The following is a 12712-nucleotide window of genomic DNA, read 5'->3' on the forward strand; positions in this document are numbered from 1 at the left end:
GTTGAGGTGTAATAATTGACTTTGTTATGATAGTGATCAAACCGTAACATTTGAGTTATTGTACAATTCAGAAAATGAAGTTATATAACAATATATAACTTTTAGTAAAACGATAATAGTTCGGCTTTTCAAAATTTGTAAGTCACCTTCACCCAAGAAATTAATTAAATAAATTTATAAATAAATAAATGGAAAATGACAAAACATGTATAATTAATGAGAGAAATCAGAGACAGATTCATATTAAAATTACTCGCAAGATATGAAGCATTGCATTAAGTCAACCAGAATCTTTAAAGATCAGGTGATGCTATCTATTTGTAAAATTAAATTTTGCTTACATTTTTGGTAATAATGTGCGTATATATAAACTGTACATTTATAGATAGATAATGTATCAATGGAGCACACATGTTTCTTTATAATAGATGTATAGAGATCAATATACACACACACACACATATATATATACTAGGTAGGTGCACGTGCGATGCACGTGGAGATATATGTTTCAATAATTGTGCAATAAATATTATAGAGTAAGCAATTTATTGACAAAATTTTTCAAACTAAGAAATAGAGAGATAAATTAATATAATAATAAGACATCGTGTCTATATAAGATATAGTACGATAATAATTTTCAGTTAAGGTTGCAAACAACAAAACAAAGGATTACACAATGTACTAAGATCGTAGCAAACAACATACGCAAAGCAATAGGCATGTGAAAACTTGCTGCCTCATTTAAACACTCAAAATTACTTTTATCACTTTTTAATAGCCCCCTACGTTGTGCTGCTTCCTTGAAAGTGAAACAAAATATTCCACAAACAGTGAGCAAATCAGAGTAGGACTTAGGGCCTCGAACATGAAGAAGTAATAAACGATGATAATACCTCTCACCTTCTGCCGGATTTGCCGAGTTAACACGTCCGATAACCTATCTTTGTTTCCTTGGTTTCCAAGTTCTAGTTGGTCGATCCCAAACAAAGAGCTCTGGGAATTCAGAATATAAGAACTTTGTTGCTTCCACAATGTACGAACAAGTCTTAAAAAATTCAGTCAACACAGTTTTGGAGACACATTCGGATGCCAACACATTGCCCAAGTTCTGGTAATTTGAGAAGGTGATCATGTGCTTGTCCAGTAAATGTAGATGCAAATTGATAACTGCATGAGATATTTCATTCAGATCAAATTCAAAAATGCGCCACACTGATTCTGGAGCAGACACCCATTGAGCATCCTGAAATGCTCGTATTTCATCTACAAATGAGTTAGAACTATGTGGTGATAATGAACACTTATTTTGTCATGACCCTTGTAAATATATTTGTATAAATATTTTACAGCCGTTAGCCCAGAACAAATTTCAACATTGATATGACAATCATAACGATAGAGTAGATAAGGATTATAAGGAACAACCCATTGAGAATTAATTGTACAATTCCGAACCTCGACAGAGCGACCATCGTTTCTCCTCCTGTACATATATAGGGTAACCATCAGATCGTTGAACAAAATGTTCTAAAAAAGGGCGAGGATAATGGTTTTTGCATTTTTCATTGACCATAATTGGGTAGTTTTAATTTAACGTGCCACAAGGTCCATGCATCATATGTCGTGAAACCAAACCAAACAACCGAGGAAAAACATCTTTATCTGGAAGCTCAGCAACAACATAAGAGTCAAACCTGAAAGGAATATTTTATTCCTTTATTATTTTGTTAAATTGATAATATCAATTTATGATTTTGCCTTTCTAGACTAAAATATTTTATTTACTTATTTCTAGATTATGAGATCTTTCTTGATTTATTTTTAGATGATAAGAACTTAATTGATTTACATCTAGATATTATATGATTTGTTTTTATCTCTAATATATTTTATTCTTGTTTAAAAGAGTTTTATATCTAATAAAAATCATGTTTCCATATTTTGTAGGACTCTTCTATGGAATATCTTTTAGGCCAAGCCTTTGATATAAAAGGGGATAAACTCACAGCCGTAGAGTTTTTTTGTGGAGAAGAGAGAGAAAAAGCTTTTGAGAGACAAGTGGGTTTTTAGAGAGAGTTTGACTATGGTGCTTTTCACATAGAAGAAAATTACAAGTCCAACGAATATTTGCTTTGTAGTTTTTCTGTGATCGGTTATCACTTTTGTAGGAGCTTTTCGTGTGAGACTTGTGGTGTGACTATTTCGTGAGGTCGGTAGAGGAGTTCTTTCATAGAAGAAAAATACAAGAGCCGAGCCTATTTTGACGAGATATTTTGGTGTGATCGGGAGATCACTTTACAGCGTATGAGAGCTGCTGGATTTTTCTGAACACACACAGAGTTCAGATAATTGAAGATTTTTGTGTTGAAGATTTCGTGTGATTGATTCACATATACCGTGTTGCCGATTGGTGTTGCCAACACTCGAAGAACAATACTGACGCAGAGTGTTGGACGAAGAGTGATTTCGTTTGGTTTTAAGCAACACGCTTTTTGTTTCATGCGTCTAGTATTTACTTTGAGTATTTTGATGCATGTTTAGTTTTGTTATTTTCACTAGTATTGTTTTTTGTGTAAACGACTTATATATTTTTCTAGTGAAATTTTTGCCATGAGGCATCGCACAAGTATTCGTACTTGTGCATAATTTAAATCTGGTGTTAATTTATTAAAATTATATTTGTGTGTTAAATAATTAATTTCCGCTGCCGTGTTGTGTGCTGTGTTGACAACACCGGGCACAACACTAACTTCTGATACACACATTATAATGTTTTATATTTATTTCATGTACAACAATTCCTTACAAAATCTTTCAGGCGAGTTAATCTTATAATTAGATTACATGATAATAATCATATGACAATAAGGTAGACCTCGTTTCTGGAACTCGATAACATAAACATAAGCAACAACAGGGCCAAATATATAGACTTTTTAAGAATCTGGTCCTTAAGATCGAGTAATTTTGCACGAAACACTCGAGAGACCAAATCTGGACGATCACGAGCAAGCTGACCTTCAAATAAATTTTCTCGAATCTCTTTCCAATCCGGATTGCAAGTCATCGTAATAAACAAGTCAGGTTTTCCAAATTTCTGAACCAATGCAATTGAATCAAGATATCGACGTCGCATATCTCTTTGACCTCCTATGAAAGATGCTGGTAAAACAACACGTTGCTCGACCTCACTCCCACGTGATTCACCATTGGCTACACTATCAACCACACCCCGGTACAATTCCGACCTTATCTCACTTTGGTGCCTTCTGTAGTAATCTAATCTCGTTGTTTCTAGTTTAATGTACATATCGACAACAAATTGCTGCAATAATCGACCACCATACAAGATTAACGAAATGTTGCTGCCATGAATTTCAAACTGTAACAATAGTACTCCCTACAAGAAACCATCCTATCATTTTTTCCACGAACAACTGCATGAAACAAATAAAATACACACAAATTAGCTGCATGACAAAAATATAAATATATGCAGCCGACCATTATCTTGTTTGTTTGGGGGAAATTGCATGAAATAATTACTAAAATTGAGTATGAGGTAAAAGATTAAAAACACACCACGAATTTCACCAGCAATAATATGATCAAAGGAATTAACATATGCAAGTGGTAGCACACTCTCATGCACGTCAACATGGGCATACCCATTTTTTACCTTCAGAATATTCTGCTGCCACCAATTGTCCCCATACGGGAAAAAAGCGGATATTGCAAGGAATCATAGTAACCATAATAATGTTGTATTTGATGGGTTTGACCATCACGACCACAAGAAACTATGTCCCTGTTATGTGGAATGTTAGCATCATCATTGCCTTCGACCCAAATTGCCGCAACTTGATCAGCGGATGGGCTGTCATAACATTTCTGGTCAACGGGAACTTTTTTGGAAATATGCAATCTTAAGTTTATGATTGAAGAATACTGATTTATCCTCTTTAGAAGTTGTGCATAAGAGCTTACTTTCATTATGTTCATCAGCAAAACCATGAGTTCTCTGTCCACATAAGTGTCCGGGAAAACGGACATCCTATTTTCCAACTCATTATCGTTGTCCCAAAAATAAAGTTGAAAATACCTTGCACCATCCGAATTAGGTATAAGTGGTGGCAATGAATGGAAAATCTAGCCAGACGCACGAAATGTGTATACCCCCACGTTGAATAAAAGCCAATTCCTTGTCAAGCCTAACCCCAAATGAAGTGAAAGAAAAAACATTGTTGTACAATCGAACTTTATGGCGGAATAAAATAGCCAAGAGAGACAATGGGTCCTTGAATAGTTCCAGCAATGCAATCTGAGTAATAGGAGATGCCAATCTAATCTACCACATGCGCAACAAGAAGACGGAGCTTCACAAAGGAATCTATGTGTGCCACAAAATTGACATGAAGGAACCATTGACAAGACACTGATACCAGCAATATCTCCTTCATTGTCTGAATTTTAAAAAGAAATGCAATTGGGGAAAAAAACCCACGTATTTCAGGTGCGAAAAAATGAACATAGGAAAACCGAGGAAAAAAATCCAAGTAAAATAAAGGCACGATGAAAACAACAACATATTACTTACAAATAGGAGAACACGCCAGAGGAACGAACACAATATGTGTTGTATGATGGAATTATATCATTGAAGGACAGCAACACATGCGATAAAAATTAATATAAACAGATCAAAGGGGGAAAAACAATCCAATCGATGCAAATAAACATGGTGAAAATAACAGAGCAGCTAACCGTTGGAAGTAGATAAACCGGCACCACCAACACACCGAAATTGAGCAACGCCGCTGCCAAATTAAAATGATTACATGAAACTCTTTAAGATAACACACATAGTTAAGAGAGAAAATAACGTTAGGAGAACATATATAAAATACAGGAACTCGGAAGATGCAAAGGGACATCAACAAAGCAAGCAGGAGAGAAATGAAGAGAGCGAAACACATACCCTGAGACAAATCCCGAGATGGCAGCCGGCCGTCTACCCTGCGCCATGAAAAGTAGAAGAAGTAAAACCTAAATAACAGAGAGAAATTGAGGATCTCAACGACATAAACAAAATGCATGCGATAGAAATCGGTGAGTTTACTGGAAGGTGGATGAAATAACCCATCAACAGTAATGACCATGGTGAAGCAGTAATAGGAAAGGAAGAAACGTAGGAAGAAAATAAATGAGAAGGAAATAAATGAGCCCATATATCTATCAAATGGTAGTAAGCAGCGAAAAAATTAATCATCCATGAAGCCAAATTGCAAAATTTAGAAATATAAGGTTACATAGGGGAAAACACAATTGAAAGTGTATGTTAGATGTTAGAAATCTTTTATCATATTTCAATATCTATATAATATATGATTTTATTAGTTCATATTTAAAAATAAACTTGTTAAAAAATTTACTACGAAATGTAAATAAATAATTTTTCTGGCATAAAATTTAAAAAAGAAATAGGAATGTGTATTAATGTCCAAATCCATTTAAGATGAATAATGAATTACAAAAAACTCTTTAAAAAACCTATTAATTTAATTTTACTAACTTAAATTAACAAGAAAATTTAAATAAATAATCTTTTTGGCATAAAAGTTAGGAAAGAAAGATGAATGTGTATTAATGTCCAAATTCATTTGAGATGGATAATTAATTACAAAAAAAACCTTTAAGATAACCTATTAATTTTTTAGTTCATATTTAAAAATAAACTTGTTAAAAAATTTACTAAGAAATGTAAATAAATAATTTTTCTGGCATAAAATTTAACAAAGAAATAGGAATGTGTATTAATGTCCAAATCCATTTAAGATGGACAATGAATTACAAAAAACTCTTAAAAAAACCTATTAATTTAATTTGCTAACTTAAATTAACAAGAAAATTTAAATAAATAATTTTTTGGCATAAAAGTTAGGGAAGAAAGATGAATGTGTATTAATGTCCAAATTCATTTAAGATGGATAATTAATTACAAAAAAAAATCTTTAAGATAACCTATTAATTTTTTAGTTCATATTTAAAAATAAACTTGTTAAAAAATTTACTGAGAAATGTAAATAAATAATTTTTCTGGCATAAAATTTAAAAAAGAAATAAGAACGTGTATTAATGTCCAAATCAATTTAAGATGAACAATGAATAAAAAAACTCTTTAAAACCTATTAATTTAATTTGCTACTTAAATTAACAAGAAAATTTAAATAAATAATTTTTTGGCATAAAAGTCAGGGAAGAAAAATGAATGTGTATTAATGTCTAAATTCATTTATGATGGATAATTAATTACAAAAAAAACCTTTAAGATAACCTATTAATTATTTTAGTTCATATTTAAAAATAAACTTGTTAAAAATTTACTAAGAAATGTAAATAAATAATTTTTCTTGCATAAAATTTAAAAAATAAATAAAAATATGTATTAATGTCCAAATCCATTTAAAATGGACAATGAATTACAAAAAACTCTTAAAAAAACCTATTAATTTAATTTGCTAACTTAAATTAACAAGAAAATTTAAATAAATAATTTTTTTGGCATAAAAGTTAGGGAAGAAAGAAGAATGTGTATTAATGTCAAAATTCTTTTAAGATAGACAATAAATTACAAAAAAAAACCTTTAAGATAACCTATTAATTTATTTTCTAACTTAAATTAAATAAATGAACAAGGACATATAAGGAAATTCACAAATGAAAGTGGTATATTTATATGTATATTAGATTAGATATATTAGATATATAGGCAGAATCTACCGTGTCCACTTATTTGAACTATGTAGATATGACACTCGCTTATTTAATGTACAATTTTTATGTATTTCATCACATCTAACATGTGAGTATCACTCCAACGGTGCACGTATAACTGAACAATATAGATAAAAAAAACATATCAAAACTGTACACATACATGTGTGTAAATAGAAAATTTCATATTACCAATGATACCTCAATTGTGTCTCTAAAGTTGCATATTTATCTTTACATCTGAAGTCCACTGAAAAAAAATATGGACGTCAAATATATTTTGATAAATGTTTACTCAAATGCACGTTCGAAACAGAAACAATGTGTGTGTATGTATATGTTCACTTCTGATTTTTCTATCACCGACAGAATGATATCATTGCAATAGTCGAAGGTGGGTATTTAGCTGTGAGTACGGCACCGTCACATCTTTTCAAACAAGAAAAGAAAAAAATGAAAGGCTAATAATGTAACTAAGAATTCTCAAGTTTCGGCCACAAAAAATTCTGATGTTTTTCTTTGTTTTGGCTATTTACCAAATGAAGCTTTATTTATCCATTTTTTGTTTTGGCTATATATATATATATATATATATATATATATATATATATATATATATATATATATATATATATATCACCACAAAAAGGCACCTCTTCTTGTGATACGATTACATTTGATTGGTAACGAAGATTCAACTGAATATTAGTGAGAATATCAAATAAGATATGTTTATGGTCCCTAATAGTTATGTGGTCTCGCTTTTTTGAATAGTAAAACTTAGGGATTGATATCAGTAAATCATGAAAAATAGAGGAATCTTGGTGCTTAGGTCAAGACAGTGGCGGAGTCACAAGTATGGCTCTGTCCTAGTTAGAATTTTAAACTCTAGAATCTTTTAATATTTTATTGATTTACCCGAGCTAATATCATATTATTCCAAAATTTACATATCAATTTTTTTTTTAAAAAAAATTGAATCACCCGAGCTTTCATTGCATGTACCTCCGCCTCTAGGACAAGATATCCTTACGTTATGTTTATAATATGTGGTGCGAAATATGTTATGCATGTTATGAATTTTTCAAAAATCATATATGTTTGATATGTATGTGCTCGAATGACCCTCAGTTACGGAGTAACGATCATATCACCCAGGTTGAGTTCCGAAGAACAGGTTGAGAGGAAGGAACAAATCCAGTTTTGGGGTTGGTAGTCAATACATGAAAGAATTAATCTATTTCACGTTTATTTTAAGTTTTAAAACGCCTCTGTAAAATTTTATCATTTTAGAGGTTATGTTGTAAAAATGATTTTATTTGAGGATATAAACTGGTTTTGCTTTATATTGTACACGAGGTTTTTTGTTTTATGATTACGTGATTGTTGAACAGCGTCGATGTCGAATAACCTTGAGCTCGGGAAGTAACAAATAATTTATTATGTTTTGGTTTTATTAAAAATAATAATGGTATCTATGGAGGAGTGATATTATGGGGGGAAATTTGGTATGACACGAAAGACCAAAATACTTAATTTTACGGGAAATTAGCCTTCAGTCTTTAGTCGTCGATTTTTTTTTTTGTGTTCAGTCCCTGAGTACTTTTTTAGTATAATATTTCCACATGAAGTGTACCACATTTTGTATGACATAGTACCACAATTTTGTGGGTAGGGAGTGAACCCAAAGAAATGTTTTGATTGAGGATTTTTCATCGACTTTCCCTTAATTTTAACAATAATATATGTTTGTGTGTGTAAAGTCATGCAAGTAATTTCTCATTAAGAATTGGAATATTTGTAGAAATTAAATTGGTTGGTGGCTTGTAATATCTTTCTTCATCAACCATTAATTTCGAATGGATTTGCTATATATTTCTCCGAATCTTTGGTTGCAGAAGTACAAGTAATAAAATTTATTGTCATTATTATGCATGAGATCAGGTATAGGAAATTATATATATATGCTTTGATCTGTATATATTAAAAAAAATTTAAAAAATTTGATTCTACAAACAATTTCATGTTCTCAAATCTAAAGAGACAATCACACGAACTTATCCATAAATTAAAATCAAAGAAAAAATTTCTTTTTTTCTCATGTAATTTTCAGATTTTTCTCTCTTATCAGTCGATTTACGCCTTAACCGTCAAATTTAGGTTATTTTCATCATAGTGTCGATGTGACGATGGATGATGATGATGTGAAACTGAAAATTACTTGTGTGAAATAAAATATTGCTAACGAGTCTGATGTTACGTCATCACTCTAATGAAAAATTATTAAAAGAAAAAAGTTTCAAATTAGTGTAATTGACCTATAATATGACCAAATATCAAAGCAAAAAAAAATTTTATCCAAATGAAATGCCACAAAGATACCATTTTAAGAAAGAAAATTATAGAGAATTTTACATGGAAGTTTCCATGCAAAATTCCTCCAATGCTCAAGCGACTATTAATATTAGTTCACTTTTTACGTTTCTAATTTACAGGCGTAAAACTAAGAGTACGTCTCTTATTAGACGATCTCACGAATCTTTATTCGTTAGATGTCGTGAGACGGGTCAACCCTACTGATATTCACAATAAAAAGTAATACTTTTAGAATAAAAAGTAATATTTTTTCATGAATGACTCAAATAAAATATCCGTCTCACGAAATACGACCCATGAGACCGTCTCGCACGAGTTTTTTTTGTCAAACCTAAAGCAATACCCAATTCCTTATTTTTATTTGATAAGATTAATTCATATAATTATGTAGAGTATGTTACAATATCTATAAATTTAAAATAAAAAAGATTTTATTGGGAAGTGCTAGTGTGATTAAAACATGATGTTTGAGTTGCTGTACGATTTAAAAAAATCGAGTTGCATTAGCTTCGTCCTTCTATTGTACATTCGCCACTCAATATATCAATCTAGACTAAGATCTATTATACTCAAAATAATCAGTTTTTCAGGCATTTTTTTCACTTAATTTTTCATGCATTTTCCATGTTTAAATAGAAAGGAAATATTGCATGGTTAATGTGCATACATGCAACAGACAATTCTATTGTGTCGGCAGAAATTTTGAAATAATTAAGACGACGGTGATAGTTTTTATTTCAATACACAAACTATATAATTAATTAATATTAGATAAGAACATACATATATATATATATTATACATTTCAATAAATATTGCATATTATATTTATCTATATTTAATGCGTATTTTCCATAACAAATATTCAACTCACATATATCCGCATTTTTCAATATCACATCATGATTTTTTAATTTTATGATAGTATTTTCTGACTTTACATCAATAATTCGATAAAAAAGATCAAATGTCAAATCATAAGTTAAATTACAGTACCAAGACCAAATTTTCAATATTTGTACGACAGAAACACAAAAATAAGCAAACTTAAAGAAACATTTGGACTTTTTTCCCTTATATTAATTGGGTGAAAATATTTTAGTAGCTTATGGTAAGAGTGTCGGGTAATAATATATAAAATATATTTAAGTCTAAAACAAATATCATTTGGATCAATTTTAACATTTTTTTTGTCTCATGTATTAAATACCGCTGTTTGTAATTTGTAAATATCAAATATTATATTTTTTAAAAAATATTTAACCTTCTACTATTCTACTAGAATTTTCTGATTCATCATCATGTTACTATCAGTTATATATACATATGGCACAAATTAAATAGTTTATTTATGTAGTATGCGTAGGACCAAACGTTGTCACGTTATCAAAAGTTATAGCTAATAATAAAGAGAAAAATCTAATGTTTAAAAATGTACAACAATTCAAACACTACATTTCAAATGTTTTTCGAGTAGAGACATTTATTACATTTAACATATGTTGCTAATTTAATTACAAAAATATCACTGATTTTAATATGAAATTAAATAGGATTAGGGTCTAGATTTGATTTTTCTTTTTATGTATAATAATTTTATATTACTAAAACATTATCTTTTATGGAATTAAAATAATAGTTACCCTTAAAAAAAATTGTGCACCTTGTGTGTTTTGGTACAGTAGGGTTAATTGTTGGCTCGTTGCATGCCTAAGCTACGGTGTACTAACTATTTTGACAAAACCAAACAAATATCCTATAAAAATAAATTAATTTTTTTTTTTTTAAAAAAGCCTCTTTCGGCACATTATTAATTGATAAAAATTAATTTGCTTTTTATTTCCAAAAAGAAAGTTAGCCACTAAAAAATTAATGATTATGTATTCAACTCAAAAAACTTAAAGAATAATAGATCTTAAAGATTGCGACCATTCTTTCCTTCCATTTGTTTGAGACGGTCTCACGTATTTTTATGAATGAGTCTCATGTGAGATCGTCTCACGGATCATAATCTGTTAGACGGGTCAACAATATCCATATTCACAATAAAAAGTAATACTCTTAGCATAAAAAATAATACTTTTTTATGGGTGACCCAAATAAGAGATCTGTCTCACAAATAATACCCGTGAGACCGTCTCACATAAGTTTTTGTCTATTTTTATTCATGAGATCGATCAACTCCTCATATTTACAATAAAAATTATTATTTTTAATAATGACTCAAATAAAATATATATCTCGCAAAATTAACGAGTTTTTGTATTGTTCCCATTATATATGGCCCCCACCAAAGTAAGGATTAATTTAAAAAATAGACCTGGTCAAATTTTTTTTTAAAAAAATAACCTCCCATGTAGTGGTCAAATACACTACATGAGGTTATATTTTTAAAAAAAAATTTGACCAAGCTCATAAAACAAAACAACCCCCAAAGTAATAAATTTTATTAGAGTGTATCTCATATGAGACTGTCTCACGGATCATAATCTGTGAGATGGGTCAACCCTATCCATATTCACAATTAAAAGTAATACTTTTAGCATAAAAAGTAATACTTTTTGGTGAGTTACCCAAATAAGATATCTGTCTTACAGATACGACCCGTAAGACCGTCTTACACAAGTTTTTTGTCATTTTATTATGTAATAATTATTCAAAAAATTCATTATATGTAAGATATTTAATCTTATTTTCATTATTATATTTGGTATTGTCGTTGACGGTGGGGAGCATGGTGAGGTCTCTGTCAAAAAAAAAATAATAAAATAAAAAAATTATATGTAATTATAGAATAATATTCAAATTTTGCCTCTTTTAAAATTGTATTGGGATATGTTGGTCAAGACTTTCTATTATATTTATCTAAAATTCATGATTTTTAAATTTGTTTAACGACATTAAACACACTCTAAATGAAAATAATAATAATAATACAAATGTCCAGCCTCCGAATATGTGTCCGAGTTGGTGAAACAAGTGAGTATTTTAACAACAATCATGAGTTCGATTCTCCTTACCAATTTTATTAAGTTTGCATAATGTGATTTAACTGACTGACGTGATTTGAGACTATTGTATTAACCTAAGGTAAAAACTTGTGTGAGACGAACTTGCATCACATGTGGTATTTTGTGAGACTGATATCTTATTTCGGTCATCTACGAAAAAGTATTACTTTTTATTTTAAGAGTATTATTTTTTATTGTGAATATCGGTACGATTGACTCATCTCACAGATAAAATTCGTAAGACTATTTCACAATAGACTTACTCTTAACCTAATAATTTATCAAATACTGCAAAGTGGGATATAAATAATTGATTACAGTAGAGTAGTGTTTGTGGATTTCTAATATCCTTTAAGAGCATAATTTATTTTTCGAAATTTCAAACCTTGTAAAAAAATATTACCATTTTTAATAATATTGAATATTTAACATGGAGATTATAAATTAATATATATTCCAACAGATTTAAGATATGATATTCAAGAGTTAACAAACCTAAAAATCAAGAAATAATATTCGTGTAATTTTAAATATACTTGTAAAAT

General features: G+C 29.8%; 1 long non-coding RNA gene across 1 annotated transcript; it reads right to left on the reverse strand.

Annotated features, from left to right (window-relative positions):
• Positions 1-599: 599 nt before the first annotated feature.
• Positions 600-3890, reverse strand: LOC140819678 (uncharacterized). Its single transcript, XR_012115255.1, has 3 exons — positions 3589-3890; positions 3025-3443; positions 600-1173 (listed from the first exon to the last, which is right to left on the reverse strand). It is a non-coding gene; the product is annotated as an uncharacterized lncRNA (long non-coding RNA).
• Between the last annotated feature and the right edge of the window lie 8822 nt (positions 3891-12712).

Source organism: Primulina eburnea, chromosome 18 (genome assembly GCF_022965805.1).
Source record: "Primulina eburnea isolate SZY01 chromosome 18, ASM2296580v1, whole genome shotgun sequence".
In the NCBI taxonomy this organism is placed as follows: Eukaryota; Viridiplantae; Streptophyta; class Magnoliopsida; order Lamiales; family Gesneriaceae; genus Primulina; species Primulina eburnea.